At 38.2% G+C, this 22,064-nt stretch overlaps 1 long non-coding RNA gene across 2 annotated transcripts in view; it reads right to left on the reverse strand.

Annotated features, from left to right (window-relative positions):
* The window catches only part of LOC105470115 (uncharacterized), a 315,208-nt gene that overhangs the window by 88,991 nt on the left and 204,153 nt on the right, over nucleotides 1-22,064 (reverse strand). Inside the window, exon 5 of one of the 2 annotated variants that reach the window (XR_011608568.1) lies at nucleotides 13,794-13,878. The exons of the other annotated variant lie outside the window; for it this stretch is intronic. This is a non-coding gene — a long non-coding RNA (uncharacterized lncRNA). Of the gene's footprint in view, nucleotides 1-13,793; nucleotides 13,879-22,064 lie in introns of those variants that run through there. 2 annotated transcript variants of the gene reach the window in all.

Here is a 22,064-nt window from a genome sequence, read left to right on the forward strand (position 1 = left end):
AGAAGGGCACTTCACCTCTCCTGTATTCTTTCCAAAAACCCATAACCTCAAGATAATCACAAGAAAAATAGCAGAAAACCCCAGATTGTGGACATTCTCCAAAATAACTGGCAGGTACTTCTTAAGACTTTCAAAGTCATAATGAAAATCACAGACAGACAGAAACTATCATGGACCAGTGGAGACTAGCAAGACATGACAACCAAATGCAATGTGGTATGCTGGATTTAATTCTGGCAAGAAAGAGGACATTAATGGAAAAACTGATGAAATCCAAATAAAGTCCGGAGTTCAGTTAATAGTAATATATCAATGTCAGTTTCTTAGTCTTGATAAATGTACCAGAGCAATATGTTAACAATGTGAGAAACTGGATGATATGAGAAACTGGGTATATGAGAACTGTGTTCTCTTTGAAACTTTTCTGTAAGTATAAAATTATTCTAAAATTAAAAGTTTATTAAAACTATCCCAACAGATCGTTTTGCAGAAATTGACAAGATAATTCTAAAATTTACATTGGATAGTCAAGACAATCATGAAGAAAAAGCAAAATTGGAGAACTTATGCCATAAGATATCAAGACGTCATACATCTATAGCTATTAAGACATTGTGGTATCAATGCAAGAATACAATAATGGAATAGAATACAAAGTACAGAAATGACCTGTATATTTAATTAAAAATCCTGATCAATTAGATATATATTTTTTTAATGAACGTGGACCCTATCTCATATAATACACCAAAAAAAAAATCAGTTCTAGGTGGAATATAGACATATATGTGAAAGGGGCAGGGGACCCCTCCAGAAAATAATATAGGAGTGTATCTTATGACCCAAGGTAGGCAACAATTTATTAAACTAAGATACAAAAAAGCATTAATCATAAACACATTATAAATTGGACTATAAATAAGTATAAGTATAAATACAGTTAAGTTTTTAAAAATGAACATATATTTCACACAACAGAATACCAAATGGCCAAGAACCCTGTAATTAATATTTGCATAATTTTATTAATAGTCAGGAAAATGAAAAAAAAAATTTTTTTTGAGACAGAGTCTCCTTCTGTCGCCAGGCTGGAGTGCAGTGGTACAATCTCAGTTCACTGCAATCTCCACTTCTCGGGTTCAAGAGATTCTCCTGCCTCAGCCTCCCGAGTATCTAGGACTACAGGCACACACCACCACACCCGGCTAATTTTTTGTATTTTAGTAGAGACGGGGTTTCACCATGTTGGCCAGGATGGTCTTGATCTCCAGACCTCATGATCCACCCATCTCAGCCTCCCAAAGTGCTGGGAATACAGGCGTGAGCCACTGCCCAGCCAGCATACGCAAATTTAAATCATAAGATACCACTACACACTCAGCAGAGCAGCTAATATTAAGAAACCTGAGACTACCCAGTGTTGTTGATGATATGGAACAACCGAATTCTCTTACAGTGCTGGTGGGAATGTAAATTGGTACAACCACTTTAAAAAATGGTTTTGCATTATCTGCTAAAGCTAAACATACCCAGCAATCTCACTCCTAAGTATGCACACCAGAGAAATATGCAAAAAAGTACCAGAATCTTCATAGAAGTTTTATTAATAATAGCAAAATATCAGAAACAATCCAAATGTCCATCAACAGTAGAATGAATAAATAAATGGTGATCTACATGGAGAATGATACAGCAAATAAAAATGAACACACTGGAAGGCCTATCCAGAGCAATCAATCAGGTAAGAAGAAAAATTAAGAGATATCCAAATAGGAAAAGAAGTCAAGCTATCTCTCTTCACTGATGATATGATTCTATACTTAGAAAACCCTAAAAAATTCACCAAAAGGCTACTAGAATTGAAACTATTTTAGCAAGGTTTCAGGATACAAAATTGATGTACAAAAAGCAGTAGCATTTTTATACACCAATAATGTCCAGGTTGAGAGCCAAATAAAGAACACAATCCCATTTACAATATCCACACACAAAAAAAATGAAATACCTAGGAATACAACTAGCCAAGGAGGTGAAAGATCTGTATAAGGAGAACTATAAAACACTGCTGGAATAGAAATCAGAGAAAACCAAATAAATGGAAAAACATGCCATGTTCATCAGTTGGAAGAATTAACACTGTTAAAATGGCCATACTGCCCGAAGCAATTTACAGATTCAAAGCTATTCATATCAAACTACCAACATTATTCTTCATAGAATTATTTTTTGAAAAAATATTCTAAAACTAATATGGAACCAAAAAAGAGCCCAAATAGCAAAAGCAATCCTAAGCAAAATGAACAAAGCTGGTGGTATCATTCTACCCAACTTCAGCCTATGCTATAATGCTACAGTAACCAGAACAGCGTAATACTGGTATAAAAGCAGATGCGTAGACCAATTGAATAGAATAGAAAACTTACAAAGTTACACACCTACAACAATCTAATTTTTGACAAGGGCAACAAAAACAAGCAATGGGGAAGGAACTCTCTTTTCAAGAAATGGTGCTGGGACAACTGGCTAGCCATATGCAGAAGAATGACACTAGACCTTTACTTTTTAGCATATGCAAAAATTAACCCAAGATGGATTAAAAAATTAAATGTAAGCTCTCAAACTAAAAAATCCTAGAAGAAAAACTATGAAATCACCTTCTTGACACTAGCCTTGGCAAAGAATTTTGGCTAAGACCCCAAAAGCAATTGCAACAAAAGCAAAAATTGACAAGTGGGGTCTAATAAATTAAGCAGTTTGGCAATTTCCCAAAGAACTTAAAACAGAATGACCATTTGACCCAGCAATCCCATTACTGGGTATATACCCAAAGAAAAATAGATCATTATGCCAAAAAGACACATGCACGCTGTATGTTCACTGCTGTGCTATTCACAATAGCAAAGACATGGAATCAACTTAGGTACCCAGCAGTGGTGAATTTGATAAAAAAAATTTGGCACATATACACCATGGAATACTACACAGCCATAAAAAAGAATGAAATCATGTCTTTGCAGCAACATGGATGGAGCTGGAGGCCATATCCTAAGCAAACAACGCAGGAACAGAAAGCCAAACACCACACGTTTCCACTTGGAGGTGGGACCTAACATTGAACACACAGGGACATAAACATGGGAACAATAGACACTGCAGACTACAAGAGAGGGGAGGGGAGGGAAGGAGCCAGGTGGGAGTTGAAAAACTACTATTAGGTACTATTCTCACTCTCTGAGTGAAATATGCCCATGTAACAAACCTGCACATGTACCCCTGTACCTAAAATAAAAGTTGACATTTAAAAAAAAAACCCACTTTACTTCTATACAAAACGATGTAGATACATCTCATATACATAACGCTGAGGACAAGAAGACCCCCTACAGACACATATTTCAAAAACAAGCAAAATTAATACAAGCGACAGCAACAAAGCTAATGGTTACCTCTGGAAGTGGACTCAGGAGGTTATTCTAGAATGCAGGTAATATTCTATTGCTTCACCTGGGTGATGATGACAGAAGGTGTGTTCGATTTGTTTTATTTCATCAAGCTGTATATTTATATTTTTATACTTTTCCATATGTATATTTATACTTCAAATTAAAAGTTATTCTTAAGTGTAAAAAAAAAACCACGCGGTGGCTCAAGCCTGTAATCCCAGCACTTTGGGAGGCTGAGACGGGCGGATCACGAGGTCAGGAAATCGAGACCATCCTGGCTAACCCGGTGAAACCCCGTCTCTACTAAAAAAAAAATACAAAAAACTAGCCGGGCGAGGTGGCGGGCGCCTGTGGTCCCAGCTACTCCGGAGGCTGAGGCAGGAGAATGGCGGGAACCCGGGAGGCGGAGCTTGCAGTGAGCTGAGATCCGGCCACTGCACTCCAGCCTGGGCGACAGAGCCAGACTCAGTCTCAAAAAAAAAAAAAAAAAAAAAAAAAACCAAAATTGCATAAACCTGCAAACTGTAAAGATCATATGTAAAGTAAGTATAACAATTCTGAAAAGAAATAGACGCTGAACCCAACATCTAACATTAATCAAACAAGTGAGATGTGTTTCCAGGTCAGTTCAGCAAACATCAAATGATGACCTACTGTATTAAAGTCCCATAGTTAGTGCTATGGTGAGCACTACGAAGAGAAAGACAGAGGCGCTCTCCTGCCTTTCCCTGCCCTGTACTACCCAACCCCTTCCGATGCTATTTCTAGGCCTTCACATAAATTTAAAAATATGTATTCCCAATTTCTACCTTACTTTACAGAAAAGTGTATAGCTAACACTAGCGCTTCTCCCCAACCCCCTGCAGAAAAAGGAGAAACTTAACTGATTAATGAATTAGGGAGGAGCACCTAGCATTTTATGTTCATCAATCTCCTGTGTCTGTCTGTCTGTCTGTCTGTCTGTCTGTCTGTCTCTCTCTCTCTCTCTCTCTCTCTCTCTCTCTCGGTTTGGAACTTAGAAAGGGAAACAAGGTTATTTAGCACCCACCCCTCAACCCCAACATGTATCATTACAGGTAATTTACAGATAAGGAGAATAAGAGTCAAGGAAGTTTAGTGACCACCAATGCCAAGATAGGACCTATGACCACCCAACTCCAAAATCCATGCTTTTTCCTTTGTATCACGCAGCTTCCAAAACAAATAATATGAAAGTAAATGATGGGTACAGATTAATTCCAACTGGCAAGATCTGGATGGCTTCTTAGAAGAGCAGCTGAGATTTGTTACCTGGGTTTTGAAAAATAAACATGCCTATACAAATGATGATAGGCAGCCACCTTTTTCCTTGCTAGAAAAATAGTCTCCCATTTTATTTAAAAACCACACAGTTTTCTAAATTTGTCTGTGGGCAAGAACATCTGTTTATGTGGAAATACACAAGATGAAGCATTCATTTACCCAGTTCTGGCCTAATCAGGGTAAAACTGAATGGTAGACATCATGGTTTGGCAATTTGTGCAAACCAGGCTCCAGGTGGCCTTCTCCGTCTCCCTCAGCAACCCAGAAAAAACAAACAAACAAACAAACAGACAAAAACTAAAAGGCTGTTTTCTTAAAGCTCTATCTGCCTTAGATGAGAATATTATCTGGTTGCCTTTAAGCAGGTCATGCAATTCCATGCCTTAGTTACATGTCTAACTCCCATGAACTCCAATGTGCAAGGCATAACATTTAGTCTGGAAATGATCATCTATTCACTCATCTGCTCAGCAAATATTTCTGGAGGATCTTCTACATTTCAGGATGTGTACTGTGAACTGTGAAGAACACAGACGCTAGTAAGATTTTTGTCCCTGCTCTCCAGGAGCTTTAATCTCCCCCATTTCCATGTTTTTAATTTATATGCTAATTATTCCTAAACCCAAGCCTAATCTTCACACATGAACTCAAGATTCATAAAACCAAATCCCTACTAAAAATCTTCTTTTGAATGCACAATAGGTGCCTCAAACTCACTGTGTCTGGAATTAAAATCTGCATTTCCCCTCCTCAAACCTACACAAACATCCATACATCCATCTGAACATCCTGTCTGGAAACGTGGGATTTATGTATGTCTCTCTGTTCCTCACTGTCTACAACCACTCAATAACTCCTTCTTTTTTTGGTTACACAATCTCACTCTGTTGCCCAGGCTGGAATGCAGTGGCACAATCATGGATCACTGCAAACTTGACCTCCCCAGACTCAGGAGATCCTCCCTCCTCAGCCTCCTAAGTAGCTGGGACAACAGGCATATACCACCCCACCCAGATAATTTTTGTATTTTTTGTAGAAACAAGGTTTTGTCATGTTCCCCAGGCTAGTCTTGAACTTCTGGACCCAAGCGATGTACCCACCTCAGCCTCCCAAAGTGCTGGGATAACAAGCACGAGCCATTGCACCTGTCCTTCCATTCTAAATATTTCCCAAATTGATTCTTACTTCTCTATCCTTAAACTGCTATGCTGCTTCAAGCTATTACACTGATCTGCAAAAGGGCAATGACCATCTAAAACTTTTCTCTCATATTCCATTTGTTACATAGAATCTATTTTAAAATACAATCTGATGCCTTTTCCATCTTAAAACATTTCAGTGACTCCCTAACGTGGCATAATAAAGAACAAGCTCTTTACTTGATACTTTAAGTCCCCCATAATCTAGCTACTACATATTTCTTCAGCCTCCATTGCCACTTCAGATTTCAATCTTAATGTCCTAGTAAAGTTCCTATAAATTTCCACACTATTACCTGTCTTCATGCCTTTGTTCATATTCTTCCCTCTCCTTGCTCTGTCTTTTCTCACCTTTCACTTTATACGAATTCTTATTCACTTGAGAGGCTCAACTGATTCCAATAATTCCTCCTCCAAACTTCTAAAACATACTTTCCTCTTCCCAACCATATTATATTAACATCAACTATTTATATACAAATCCCAGAAGGATCAGAACTGTGTCTTAGTCTTTTTGTCTCCAACACCCAAGTTTCCTAGTATATAGTAGGTACTCAACATATGTTCATAGGTAATTAGATTATTTGTAATCAAGAAAAAGAACACTAAACAAATCGTGATATATCCATAAAATGAAATACTAAAAACAAGAAAAAGATTGAAATTTGGACACATGTAATGACATGGATAACTTTTAAAAGTTCTACACTAAGAGGCCATGAGTGGTGGCTCACGCCTATAATCCCAGCATGTTGGGAGGCCGAGGCAAGAGGATCATTCAAGCCCAGAAGTTCAAGACCAGCCTGGGCAACATGGCAAAACCCCATCTCTAGAAAAAATAAAAAATTAGCCAAGCATGGTGGCATGCACCTGTAGCCCCAGCTACTTGGGAGGCTGAAATGGAAGGATCACTTGAGCCTGGAAATTTGAGACTGCAGTGAGCCGCGATGGTGCAGACATCACCATCTGGTGATGTCTAATGGTGCAGCCTAGACAACAAAGAGAGACCCTGTCTTTAAAAAAAGAAAATAATTAAGCTGAGGAAAAGAAACACACCTAAAATACTGCATACTGTATGATTCCATTTATTAAACATTATAGAAAAGACAAAACTATAGGGACAGAAACAAGAGTATCGGTGGCCAGCATCTTGGGGTAGAGGGAAGCAATGGACTGCAAAGGGGTTTGAGGGGACTTTGTGGGGTGATGGAGGTGTTCTATAATTTGATTGTAGTTATAGTTATGTGAATGCATTTTATCAAAATGCATGAGAACACATTCTTTCAAAGAGTGAATTTTATCATATATAAAATTATACTTTATAAAATACCATAATTGATATAAAGCAACATATTGTGAGGAATAAAATAAAGGGACACAAAGCTCTGATTCGAGGAATCACAGAAGGCCTCACCAAGGAAAGAATGGACAGTATTTGCATAGTTGGATAATGGGAGGTAGGACACTCCATGCTGATATTCCAAATGCTATTGCCACTTGGTTGAGGAGCAGTTACAGGAATGATATCTGTGGCTTGGAAAGACTTTGTATATAATTTTCTGCTACTAATTGTTACAGATACTAAACATGCTAAGTTTTTCAGGGACCAAACATAGTGGCCTGATACACTCTTCATCCTTTTTAAGATAAATTAAAAAACATGTCTCCCCACTCCTCAAACCTCCTCACACCTCCACATACACCACTAGCTACAATTAACAGGTAATTTCTGAAGTCTTTTTTTTGCTTCTACTCCTGATGAGGCAGGTGTTGGTTCTTTTCCAAAGCAATATTCTTAGATCATTTTTTAAGCTTTTCAGTAAACAGAGGACCAGTCAAACAAGTCACAGCTTCACCATAGATCTTATTAGCTGATTAAAGAGATGCCTATAAAATCAGAAAAATTTGAGTGGAAATTTTTTTGTACTTTTACAGAGAACAGGCTGTACAAGGTACACCTAAATATACCACAGATGGCCCCAAACCATAACTCTGTAATTAACAAGTAAAATGCCTCATGGTGACTACATCTGTGTGGAATTAAAATCCTGGTATCCGAAATTTAAACAAAGCATTTGCGGAATATTGCCTGAACATACCAAAAGTCCTATATTTGAGGACATTTTCTTTTTTTTTTTTTTATACTTTAAGTTCTAGCGTACATGTGCACGATGTGCAGGTTTGTTACATATGTATATACGTGCCATGTTGGTGTGCTGCACCCATTAACTCGTCATTTACATTAGGTATATCTCCTAATGCTATCCCTCTCCTTCCCCCTCCCCACAATAGGCCCAGTGTGTGATGATCCCCTTCCTGTGTCCAAGTGATTTCATTGTTCAATTCCCATCTATGAGTGAGAACATGCAATCTTTGGTTTTCTGTTCTTGAGATAGTTTGCTGAGAATGATGGTTTCCAGCTGCATCTATGTCCCTACAAAGGACACGAATTCATCCTTTTTCATGGCTGCGTAGTATTCCATGGTGTATATGTGCCACATTTTCTTAATCCAGTCTGTCACTGATGGACATTTGGGTTGATTCCAAGTCTTTGCTATTATGAATAGTGCCGCAATAAACATACGTGTGCAAGTGTCTTTATAGTAGCATGACTTATAATCCTTTGGGTATATCCCCAGTAATGGGATGGCTGGGTCATATGGTATTTCTAGTTCTAAATCCTAGAGGAATCGCCATACTGTTTTCCACAATGGCTGAACTAGTTTACAATCCCACCAACAGTGTAAAAGTGTTCCTATTTCTCCACATCCTCTCCAGCACCTGTTGTTTCCTGATTTTTTAATGATGGATTGCCATTCTAACTGGTGTGAGGTGGTATCTCATTTTGGTTTTGATTTGCATTTCTCTGATGGCGAGTAATGATGAGCATTTTTTCATATGTCTGTTGGCTTATAAATGTCTTCTTTTGAGAAGTGTCTGTTCATATCCTTTGCCCACTTTTTGATGGAGTTGTTTTTTTCTTGTAAATTTGATTGAGTTCTTTATAAGTTCTGGATATTAGCCCTTTGTCAGATGAGTAGATTGCAAAAATTTTCTCCCATTCTGTAGGTTGCCTGTTCACTCTGATGGTAGTTTCTTTTGCTGTGCAGAAGCTCTTTAGTTTAATGAGATCCCATTTGTCAATTTTGGCTTTTGCTGCCGTTGCTTTTGGTGTTTTAGACATGAAGTCCTTGCCCATGCCTATGTCCTGAATGGTATTACCTAGGTTTTCTTCTAGGGTTTTTATGATTTTAGGTCTAACATTTAAGTCTCTAATCCATCTTGAATTAATTTTCATATAAGGAGTAAGGAAAGGATCCAATTTCAGCTTTCTACTTATGGCTAGCCAATTTTCCCAGCACCATTTATTAAATAGGGAATCCTTTCCCCATTTCATGTTTTTGTCAGGTTTGTCAAAGATCAGATGGCTGTAGATGTGTGGAATTATTTCTGAGGGCTCTGTTCTGTTCCATTGGTCTATATCTCTGTTTTGGTACCAGTCCCATGCTGTTTTGGTTACTGTAGCCTTGTAGTATAGTTTGAAGTCAGGTAGCGTGATACCTCTAGCTTTGTTCTTTTGGCTTAGGATTGTCTTGGCAATGCGGGGCCTTTTTTGGTTCCATATGAACTTTAAAGCAGTTTTTTCCAATTCTGTGAAGAAACTCATTGGTAGCTTAATGGGGATGGCATTGAATCTATAAATTTCCTTGGGCAGTATGGCCATTTTCACAATATTGATTCTTCCTATCCAGGAGCATGGTATGTTCTTCCATTTGTTTGTGTCCTCTTTTATTTCACTGAGCAGTGGTTTGTAATTCTCCTTGAAGAGGGAGGACATTTTCTAAAGTGAACACAAGGTTGAGAAATGTGTGATTGATCTTAGAATCTTTGAAGAAACTCACGCAGCTAGAATACTTCTAATAGGTGCTGGTCAGTACGGAAGTCACTCCTCAGGAACCAGCAATGTGTTGTTAGCCAATCAGAGTAAATCTAAACTCATAACCCTAGTGTGTCAGGCACCTTCATGAGGTGCCTACAGTGTACCCTATTTTATTGCTCTCTAATGGGTTACCTGAATTGTTCATAGCTACAATTAGGCATCGTTTAATACATAAAACCCATCTCCGCTTATCTTGGATCAGGTTTTGCTTAAATACGATTGTGTCAGCATCTCAGTGGCAAAACAACATAGGCCACCACTCTGGAGGCTGAACTTGAGATGCCTTCCACTGGTGGCCTCATTACATGACCTTTATTTTAAATTAGACCATCCCAAACAAACCCATATTTGGTGAAAATGTGTCCAGTCATTTCAATATGAAACAATAGTGAAGTCCTTAATTTTATTTATATAATTACTCAAAGTAGCCCCTCTAGGCCAGGGCAGTGGCTCATGTCTGTAATCCCAGCACTTTGGGAGGCCAAGGCAGGCATATCACGAGGTCTAGAGATTGAGACCATCCTGGCCAACATGGTGAAACCCCATCTCTACTAAAAATACAAAAATTAGTTGGATGTGGTGGTGCACGCCTGTAGTCCCAGCTACTCAGGAGGCTGAGGTAGGAGAATCGCTTGTACCTGGGAGGTGGAGGTTGCAGTGAGCCAAGATTGCTCCACTGCACTCCAGCCTGGTGATAGTGCGAGAGACTCCTTCTCAAAATAAATAAATAAATAGTAGCCCCTCTGCCCCAGCTACCTATTAGAATGTTTTACTCCTACATCTACCATTGTTTGCAAACAACTTCAACCTTTCTATCATATTCCCTTATGCTTTTCTTCATTATACCCAGATATGAATTACTTTAAAATCTAGTAACCCCAAAAAAGGTATGAAAAACTGATGGAACAGTGTTATTTTTTTAAAGCATGAAATTTTTTATATTGCTATTAAAGAATAAGTAGATACTGCTTCATTCATGATGTTGATCTATAAACATAGGTTGAGATATATTACCTAAATGTTAAAGATAGCTATTAGTTATATCAACATGGAGTTCATAACTTCCAAAGCAGTTAAGAAAAAAAAAAAAACTAAGAAAATCTAGTCAATACAGCAAAAGAAGAAAATAACAAAAGAGAGGGCAGTGTGCAGACAATAAAATGAGATAGATGGCAGAAGTAAAGCCACGCATATCAGTTTTCATAAGAAAAGTGAATGAGTGAAACTCCTCTGTAAAAGCCAAACACCGCCTCTCTGATTAAGCCAAAAACAAAAAACCTCAATTGTATGCTGCTTATAAGAAACATACCTAAATTAAAATGGCATAAAATGTTCAAAGAAAATAAAAGAAAGAAGTACTCATATCAACATCAGACAGAGTAGAACTCAAAAGTATTAAATGAAGAAAAAGGAGCTATTTTATATCAATTAGAGGCTTAACTCCACCGTGAAGATATTACAGAACCAAATATTGACATGCTAAATATTGAGATATATAAAGCAAAAGCTATTCAAGACACAACAAAGAATTTTCAAGAATGAAATTGTAAGTGGGTTTATTTGCGACAGGTTAAATAGACAATAAATAAGAACATAGAAGTCAGATTACATTAAAAATTCTTAATAATAGATGCCTGCTAAATTCTGCAAACTGAGAATATGCTTTCTTTCCTAATGTTCTTGGAATGTTTACCAAAACATGTAAAATAAAATGTTATAAAGAAAACTTCAAAACTTCCAATAAGTTACATAACATAGGCTTCATTACGTGACTCTATACAAAAAAGTTCAAATATTAATTATACAACCAATTAGCAATTTTCAAATATAAATAACTTGCGCTAAAAGAAAATCAAAATTCTTAGTATAAGCTATTTAGAAAATAGCAATGGGAACTATCCATCAAAATGGATGGCAAAAGCTGCCCTCAAGAAAAATTTGTAGTTTTAAGGAGTTTTTTAATAAAGAATAAATGAAAATAAATAAAATATTCAACTCAAAACTCTAAGAAAATTAAATTAGACATCTAATACTTCACCTGTCACATTGAAAAATATTAAAAAGAATTAAAACACCTATTACTGACAAGTATTTGAGGATAAAAATACTATTGGGAATTCTGCAAATTGGTACAACTCTCCTGAGGTTTGCCAATAAGCATCAAAATCCCTAGCACTTCTATTTCTACAAGTGTATTCTAATGATAGATTTGCTCAAAGATATATATAGCTTTGTTTGTTTGGTTTTGTTTTGAGACAGAGTCTCGCTCTGTCAACAAGGCTGGAGTGCAGTGGCATGATCGCTGCTCACTGCAACTTCAACCTCCCTGGGCTCAGGTCATCCTCCCACTTCAGACTTCCAAGTAACTGGAACTACAGGTGCATGCCACCACACTCAGCTAATTTTTGTGTTTTTTGTAGAGACAGGGTTTTGCCTTGTTGCCCAGGCTGGTCTCAAACTCCTAGTCTCAAATGATCCGCCCACCTCAGCCTCCCAAAGTGCTGGGACTACAGGTGTGAACCTGGCCATAGCTTAGCATGAAAACCATAAAACCTGTGCCTGTGAAAGTTAAATGTTTAACGAGGAAAAAAACTAATATTAAGAACAAAAGAAGAAGGCAATACTGTTTAATGATTCAGGGACCTATTATTATAGTTGTTATGTACCGTGGTTACACTGACACTTTTTCTAGAACCAGAATTGCAAAGAGGAAGTTTTTGCTACTTGTACCTGTAAGGTTTTTTGAATTAGTCCTTTCCCCCTGACACCTTGCTCACTCCACCTCAGTCTCTCTAATGTTGACAGAAACAAAAGAAATGACATTGTTGCTTAATACAAACACCTACCCGTCTTAAAACCAAGGTTCCTCTCAGCAAAGAGGTCTCCAAAAACCACATCAATTTATAATAATTCATGTTCCACTGAAAGTAGTTCCTCACACATCAGTAGGCACAAGGATGCACATGACATAATCTATCACCAAACTTGTTTCTTTATCCTTCTAGTGGATAACAATGACATTAGTCATTGACAAGACTGTAAAGTGGAATTTTACAAGACCCCAGCTTCCATTTTACTTACTCCTTTCCCCCTTTGAAACCTAGTAGCTCTTGCAGGCAACTCTCTACTCTTCTCATTTTCAATCCTGTTCTCCAGAAGGTTCTTAATAAATTTATTCAGACTATGACAATAGTAAGGAAATTTATCTCAGACATTGTTTGCATTAGAACAGTGATCAAAGTGATTACCAGCATTTTAAGATAGGGAGGGAAATTTTCTAGGGTGCCTGAAAACCCAAAACACAGAATATGGCCTAATATAGTCCAGTCTGAAGAAACATCATGTCAGTTACATAAAGTTACTGGAAAACTTTGAAATCTTCAGGTATTCTAACTTCACAGCAGAAACTGAATCAATAGATGAATGAATGGATAGATGATAGATTGATAGATAGCTCAGTCTTGTATAAGATAACAAGTTTGATCTCAGTCTTTATGTTCTCTTTTCAAATGTTCTGGCATGTCCTATTATCTTCCTGAAACATCCTATTGTCTTCCTGAAGTGGAAACGTGATTAAATAAACATGTCAATTCTAGATGAACTTTCAAAATGGTACAAAAGGGGCTCAGGTTTATTTATAGTGTTTCTGCCTGGGAATAGAGGCAGGTGCCTGAAGGACGCGCTAAGACATACTCATTTTTGTCTTGTAAACCTCTCCTTTTACTTTGACATCACTTAATTCTACAACTCTTTCAGCTCCAGCAGTGGGTTCTTATTTCTCCCTAGCCATCTCCTCCTTTTGCCTGCTGCACTATTCTGGGTAGCTGAGGCAACCCCTGAGATACTGCTGCACTACTGCAAGGAAAACTCTGGGCAAAAATTTTTAATCATTCATATAGCATACATTTATTTGAAAGCAGATGTTTTCACTCATTGAAGCTGCCCATAGCTGTATCTTTGATGCTTGCTACTTTCATTGTCAAGCCTTCTCTCCCTAAAAAGTAGAAAAGAAAAAGAAGTCAGTTGCTTCCACGTTTTTTCCCTGACTAGCATCTTCCCTAGGGGAACCCATGATAAATCCAGATTCGTTGGAAGCTGTGACATAATCTACTACAAAGAATAGTTAAAATACCTTATAATAATAAATGCTGTGATAGTTAATATTAAGTGTCAACTTGCCTGGATTGAAGGATGCAAAGTATTGCTCCTGATGTATCTGTGAGGATGTTGCCAACAGATTAACATTTAAGTCAGTGGACTGGGAGAGACAGACCCACCTTCAATCCAGGTAGGCACCATGTAATCGGCTGTCAGCACATCTAGAATAAAGCAGGCAAAAGAACGTGGAAGGACTAGACTTGCTGAGTCTTCTGGCCTTCGTCTTGCTCCCGTTCTGGATGCTTCCTGCCCTTGAATATCAGACTCCAAGTTCTTCAGCTTTTGGACTCTTGAACTCACACCAGCGATCTGCGAGGAGCTCTCAGGCCCTTCCGCCACAGACTGAAGGCTGCACTGTCGGCTTCCCTACTTTTGAGGTTTTGGAACTCAGCTTCCTTGCTCATCAGCTTGCAGGCAGCCTATTATGGGACTTCACCTTATGATCTTGTGAGTCAACAGTCCTTAATAAACTCCCCTTCATATATACCTCTATCCTATTAGTTCTGTCCTGCTAGAGAACCCTGCCTAAACAAATGATGTGCATGTTTGGGGGCATATATAATAGGGACCATAATGCGTTTATTCTCACCCACTTGCATGGAAATATCTACTCCCGGGAGTGAGAGAAGGTGACAGAAAACCCAGTAGGGCTGATCATGTGACGTGAAGGAAAGTGTCTATTCACGCTAAAGACAGGGAAAAAAAACAGTCACTGCCTGGATTTTTCCTTTTTCTTTCTAGATCACCTAATCTGATGCAAGATTCCAGATCAATGAATTTTGTTTTAAAAATCACTATCATAAACCCTTCTTGAGGGAGGCGGAATAAGAGAGAGAGGAGCGAAGGAAAGCGAAGAAGACAGGAATGAAGGGTTTGATCCCTTCTGGCACCCTTTCGCCAGGACTTAGCTCCATGTGGCCTGCTGGAAGTAACTAAGGGACTAACTCATGGGGGCAATCTTACAGTTCACAAAAGAGCAATTGCTGGAGGCAGGGGAAGAGGAAGTTGCTGAGTGAGAGAAATGGCCAAGCGTGGAAAGGCATTTTGGAACAAGGCGGGCTTTGTGGTGCCTCCTAAGTTATCGCCTCTTGGGGCACTGCCAGCTTGCCCACTCACTAGACAGCCGCTCCATCGCAAGGCTCTCTCTGCCTCCTGTCAAAGATCTCCACTAATTCCTTTAGCCAAACTAAACAATTATGCGAAGTTTACAAGAAAGACATAAGATATATTTCATACTCTCAAAGAGCTCAGAGTCCAATTTTCCACGGTGGAAATCTCACACTTTGTAAACTATCCGAGGCACCACAAAACTTTTTCAACAAAGGACAGATTGAAAACCAATTTGTAACTCTCTTTGTACTAATATTTCATTTTCTCCTAGTTTCCAAGAAATTACCCAGCTGCCTGGTCCAAAGGTAATGATAAAGTGAGCCCTAAATCTTCAGACCAAAGTTTGGGAATTTTGCTTGTCCAGCTTTTATAGAAAGGAATGGAAGCAGAACCTCAAATCACACACCACGCTGCTAAAACCCCCTCCCCTGTCTTTAAATCAGCTATAACTAGTGCTTAGGTAAGAATCTGAACAGCAGAAGTTTCAAAACAATGGGTCTTTTAATTTCCAGTGTGTATGTTCTGTGATATGAAACCCTAACATTTAAAAAGTTACCATGTATTATAATATACAAGTCAGCTTTTTATGTTTAAAACATTCCCCACATTCCAGAGTGCTAATTTGAGGCTAAATGCCTGGAAAATGGCTCCCTTAACCCCTTCATTGACATATAAGCCCATTTCATATTTCTGTTGTCCTTAACTGCAAAGTTTTGATTGATGCATCACAAGTTCTGGGATCCAAAGTCTTTAAAAATTTAAGTGGGAAGAGGAAAAATAGCACAGAGTTGGGCAGTTTTATAGTCCTTGTTTCGGTCAGATGTGGTCCATTCAACTGCTGTTTAGCAAGGCTGACTGAGATGAGCGATGAGATGGAAAGGGGTTGAGGTATGGACAGGGGACATTAAGGGAACAGACCCAATTTAGTGGATTCCTATGGAACCAACAGAAAGGATCCTTGATAATTGAAAGCTATGGCAGCAGCCAACAAAATAAAGTTTTATCTTTATCTCATGTTCGAGGGGGATCGTCACAGTTGAGAAGAAACTTTAGCTAATTTGAAGTTAGTTGGTTAGATTTACTGATTTTTCTTTATGAATTTAATGATGGTTACCGTTCGGTCTTTAACCAGCATTTTAAAATTATAACGTAGAGGTCACTGGAAGAAAATACGTGTTGCCATTTCCATTTTATGAAGCTCAAGAGGAGAGAAAAAGTCAATAAAGTACTCAAGGGAAATCTGCTTTTAAAAGCCAATGATTTCTTCTATACGACTGCTCCCTAAGTTAATTTAAGCAGCTTGAAATTTGAAAACTGTGCTATATTTTAGAAGGGGCAGTATTGCCTTTTTTTAGTCCTCTATTGAGAGAAGTTGAAGTGTACAGGCATAATTCCCCATTTTCTTCTGTCATCCTAAAGTAATGTTTCTTCACATGAGACAGGAAATCACAAAATACTCAAAACAATTTTAATATATTTTAGAATTCTACTATGTAAACTCCATGGTGCTTGCTTGCACATTGTCAACCGAGGGTAAATAATACTTAAATGAGTATCTACTTTCTCAGCCAAGAGGACTATTTTCCTACCAGAATCTCCTTCCAATTTGACTTAATTATGCTCTAAAATGCTATCAGCAACGTTAAGTGTGCTGTAAAATTAGAATTGTATTATAGTTTGTGTTCATTAGTATCCCCCTTTTGGTCTCTGAGAAGCTTTAGAAAGATTTCACACTCTTGTGGCTTAAAGAAATACCTCGCTACAGCTTCTAGAATAGTTCTGAAGCTGGGAGTACACTGGGAGCCTGCATTCCCCTCAGTGTCAATGTTCTAACCTATTTCCAAAGCAGCTCATTAAATCACACTTTCCCTTTGTATTTTCACCTACTGTTAGTTATTCTCATATATTTCACCCAATAAACTGCTTTAACTATCCAAAAATATGATGTCCCCTAAGCTTTTTAAAAATAGATAAATTAGAAAATCATTAGCATATAAATCATATCACTGGAAAAAATATTGTAGGTTGATGAAACTAAGTAGGTTTTCTAAGACAAAGACAAGTTAGAAGGCCCAATGGAGAATGAATGTTTATTCATAAATCCAAGTGAAATTAATTGAAACAATTTAGTGACAGTTTCAAAACAATGACACCCATCGAAGTGCTGCAATTTTCTTTCACAGTGGACCCATTAGCCAGCACTCTATTTTGACTACTCTTCTTCGGGGACCAGCTTTATTCAATTAAAAATGATTTATGACTCTGGTTCTATTTTATAATCATTTTGGGGAGAGTTCATGCATCCACATACATGTCCATCTAACTTTGGACTGAAAAAATTTTTCAAAAATTCCATATTCTGATTGGTTGACATTGAGAAGTGAAAGAGATTTAAGAGCTTGATATAATCAACATAAATGTTCTATTAATTCTCAAAACCAGGAGTACATTCCTTGCTGTCAGGCCTGTGGAACCACAACCCTGCCGCTCACTCCACACATTTGGGCTTCCCTCTGTGGGCCCAGAGCTGCTCCATCAATCTCTTGCTTGTTTGATATCAGGACGTAGTGACAGACCATTCTGAAATTTCAATTAATCCTGTGATTTTCAGTTAATGCTTGAGTGCTTATGGATTACAACATGTTCTATACATCCTACATCTTAAATCTGCCCTTTAAAATAAAATATGGAAGGAAAACATACATTTTTTCACTAAAAAGATGTTTGGAACTAAAAAAGAAAAGTTGTTCTAAAAGGAAAATAACTAAGGGATAAATGAACTAAAAAAATTATTGTCTGAAATATTTAAGTTCTCTCCTTTCATAACTTTCAACCATTTATCCTTCATTTAATTCTTTCAGCCATTTATCCTTTACTTAATTCTCCCTTCATATCCACCTCTTGCTCTGTCCCCACTGCCTGTCACAGGCCTTTATCAGATCATGCTTGTGCCTCTGCAGTGACGTGGCAACTGGCTGCCATCTGACTACTCTCTCACTCTTTCTCTCCATCTCGAAGATCAAGGCTAAAGAAACCATTCAGCGTTACACTTCCCGAGTCAAAACAACTCCCGTATTCCCCTGCACACAGCTATTGTTGCCAACCTAGGCCCAGGGCAGAGAGAACAGCTGAGTAGATGGGGTTAATGATGCCCTTCTCACTTCAAGACACATTTGCATTGCCCTGTTAATAGATTGCATCTTCTTGTTTAGTACATTGACACTGGCACTTTCATCTGTTTAATATATTGCCAAAATATCATTTGAAAAAGCATTCCAGAACCTTGAAAATGTCTCAACACCAATGACCTACATACAGAATGAAGGCTAAATAATCAAGTATAATGTTCGAGGCCCTCCATGGCCTGATCTCCTACCATTAGAGGCAGCCCCACTGTGGAAGTTAAGTACAGCTCCTGGTCAGATTGCTGGTGTTCAAATCCAGGGCCTATCCCTATTAACACTGTGAACTTTATTTAAATTGTCACCATCTCAGAGCCTCTAACAATTTCATGTGGAAAACAGGAATGCTGGTAGGTACCCAGCTTATCATATAGATTAAATGAAATTACAGGCTGCGTGTGATGGCTCACGCCTGTAATCCCAAAACTTTTAGGAGGCTGAGGCGGACGAATCACTTGAGGCTAGGCGTCCAATACCAGCCTGGCCAACATGGCAAAACCCTGTCTCTACTAAAAATACAAAACTTAAGTGGGTATGCTGGCACATATCTGTAATCCCAGCTACTTGGGAGGCTCAGGCAGGAGGATTGCTTGAACCCAGGGGGTGGAGGCTGCAGTGAGCTGAGATCACACCACCACACTCCAGCCTCGGCAACAGAGCAAGACTCTGTCTCAAAAAAATAAAATAAAATTATATAAATGAAGCACTTAGAACAGAGTGGACACAAAATCATGGATCAATGGTAGCTCATCATGATTTCCTCTCAAGCTTATTAATCCCTCATGTAAACTCTCTGTTATGAATGAACAGCTTTATCATCATTCCTCAGATATTCCTTGGGTGTAGATAAAACCTCTTCCTGGGCCTTTATATCCAAACTAGAAATGCCGGCATTTTCTGGAAGCTGATGGCTTCAGGCAGGAGTGGAAGGGAAGGAGGAGAAGATATTGAAAAAATATCCATTAAAGCACCTTATAAGTAGAGTCTTATCTTTGAACTTCCTGCTCTCCAGCAGTCACTGTTCACTCAAGTGTAATATTGAGAAATTAGTGCTTTGCTAAAAGGGTGGAGTAGGGGGGAAACAAATAAAATTAGAAGATACTCTTATTTTCGGTGACAGAATCTCAGTTGCTTAAGAATCCCTAAGCACGTATTAACAGACACCATTCCAAAAACTAAGTGCTTACAAAGCCAATTTGATCTGGAAAATCATTTAGATTTTAAAGTGACTGTTCATTTTGACCTGTTTAAACACTAAAGATCCCCCAGCCCCTTTCGAAGAACAGGAGTCAGGTTTCACCTTCTAAGCCAACTCTCTTGCCCTTGCTTCATTCCACTCTGTGTTGGTTCCCTTCGCAAGGTAAGGTGTTTTAACATTTTATGCGCTTCCCAGAACAGTTTGAGTAGGAAGGTACCTTATGAGTATAAAATAATATATTCCAACACAGACATTCTGCTTATAACTAATGTAGCTTCCCCTACCCTAGGCAATAGTATCCTAAATTTTGATCACTAGGAGAAGCATAATGAAACACATGACATTTGGGAATTTCCTCCACTCTGGAATTACAGTAGGTGTGTTTGGGAGTGGGAGGATTGTAATCTTGTCAAGTCATAAGTACTACAGTTAATATATACATTATGTTTCAGTATGTTGATCCATTTAGTGGAAGTCTCAGTCTCACTTGCCATGCCAACTTCCTTATTACATTTTCAATTTTTGTACCATTTGTGGATACTCAGACAATTATGACCATAGATTTAATATTTTCCCAGATTTCCATTCTTTAGTAACCATGGACATGCCCTATTATGTGTCTGCCTATTCCAACATGTAGTGCTTTAAGAACGAGATATTTTGCTTTGGTTCCTAGAGCTGTAACAAGAGAACCACAGATTTCCTACAAATACACATCTGGCATCCTGCCTTTGCAGTCCAGGACAAATCAGTTCCAGGAAAACCACCACCACCTTCAAATCTGTAGCTGCATGCAGAACACTAACTGGGTTTGAGTCTACTTAGCTCATTCCATACTCAGATGAAAGATCAGGGTAGGACATACTGCTATATTTCTCTTTAGCTCTTTCTTAGTGACACCATACAATTGTAAGAAGAAATAAAGGGGTTATGCATCAGCTGCTGCTATGTGCCAGGCACTGTGCTACATTTTGGGGGATTCAGAAGTACAAAAGCCTTTGTACTTTGTGAGTTCCTTGAGGAACTCACCATCTACTGGGGGAGACACACTCATAAACAGACAAATAAATATGCCATGCTTAGTCACTAACTGAGGCAGAACAGACTGAAGGAGACATTTACTAAATGGTCAGATATATTATCTGAAGAAGTTAGAGCACTTCCAAGAACCATAGGAAGATCCTCTAGACACGTTATTTTGGTTCCATAGATCTAGAGTAAAAATTGACATTGTTAATTTACCAGGTTATCTGAAACAGTCATACAGACAGCTCCAAGCCATTTATGCGTATGGAGTCTGAGATGTCCCACCCTAACACCAAATGAACCAATGATAAGAAGTGCTTCTTGTCACCAAGGTTTCTGTTCCAAAAGAAAGCACTCTGATTTCCACCTTGTGAAATGTACCATGTATGGTCCCAACACGGAAGACATGCCACAGCTGGTAATAAGAGACCACAGCTGAGGAAACCTTGCAACAGGCCTTAAACATCCCACATGCTGCAACCATGCAAAAAAATTCAGAATAAATGAAAGCCGGCTCTTCGTTGTTATGAATACTTGAGTTGTGATCCCCTCACACATGGGGTTAGAAATAAAGTCAAAAATACTTTAAACTTCAACTGAGAACCTATTTCCTCTATTTCAATTCTTTAAAATGTCTTATAACAGCATACTTATGATAAACATCATCCATTGCTGATAGAATTTCCCAGAGAAAGGAGAACTTCTCAGGGAGGGTCTCGATCTCACTCAGCTCTTACCGCTCTCTTTGTACAGGGCTCTGTAAGTTTGCTTAAAGATGTGTAAAATTTCATGTAGTTTGACAGTCCCCTGAGGGTTCTCATGTGTGCTGTTTATCCCACTCTGTATGTGATACAACATTCACTCACAATTTTCTTCTTGGACAGCCTTAGAGGTTTGTAAAGATTGTAAATATTTAGTTTTCAAAGTCAAAACTATCCACTTTTGTTCAAAATACCTCTCTTTCAGGAAGTCTCAAACATCTGTTTAGAAAATCTTATAGCCAGTTTCTAGCCTAACACAAACTATAAAACACACACACAAAGTGATATCATCTCTAAGGGAATAAGATGTGTGGAAGATATGGAAATGGGACAGGATTTGGGACTCAGATATATCAGAATGTTTTGAACTATCAAAAAAATCAAAATGGCTTAATCAGTTGGAGACATTTATTTTCTCCAAAGTAAGAGGTTTAGCAACAGGATGTTTCCAGAATTAATACAGCAATTTAACAACATCCTTAAGGATTCAACTTCTTTCTGCCTTGATCCTGCTATCCTCAGTGCAGTGTCTTTTTTCCCCCCTCAATATTATGTCCTCTTTGTTGCAAGATGGCTGCAGCTGCTTCAAGTTTCATACTCCACCCATCAGTGTTCCAAAGGGCAGGCCAGAATGCATCTCATTCTTACCCCTTTTTTCAGAAAAAAGTACACTTTTCCAGAAGTCATTATGTAGAATTAACTTTATGTCTTTTTTTTTCTTTTGACTGAGAAGGTAGTTTTATTA

The sequence above is a fragment of the Macaca nemestrina genome, chromosome 10, assembly GCF_043159975.1.
Source record: "Macaca nemestrina isolate mMacNem1 chromosome 10, mMacNem.hap1, whole genome shotgun sequence".
Taxonomy (NCBI): Eukaryota; Metazoa; Chordata; class Mammalia; order Primates; family Cercopithecidae; genus Macaca; species Macaca nemestrina.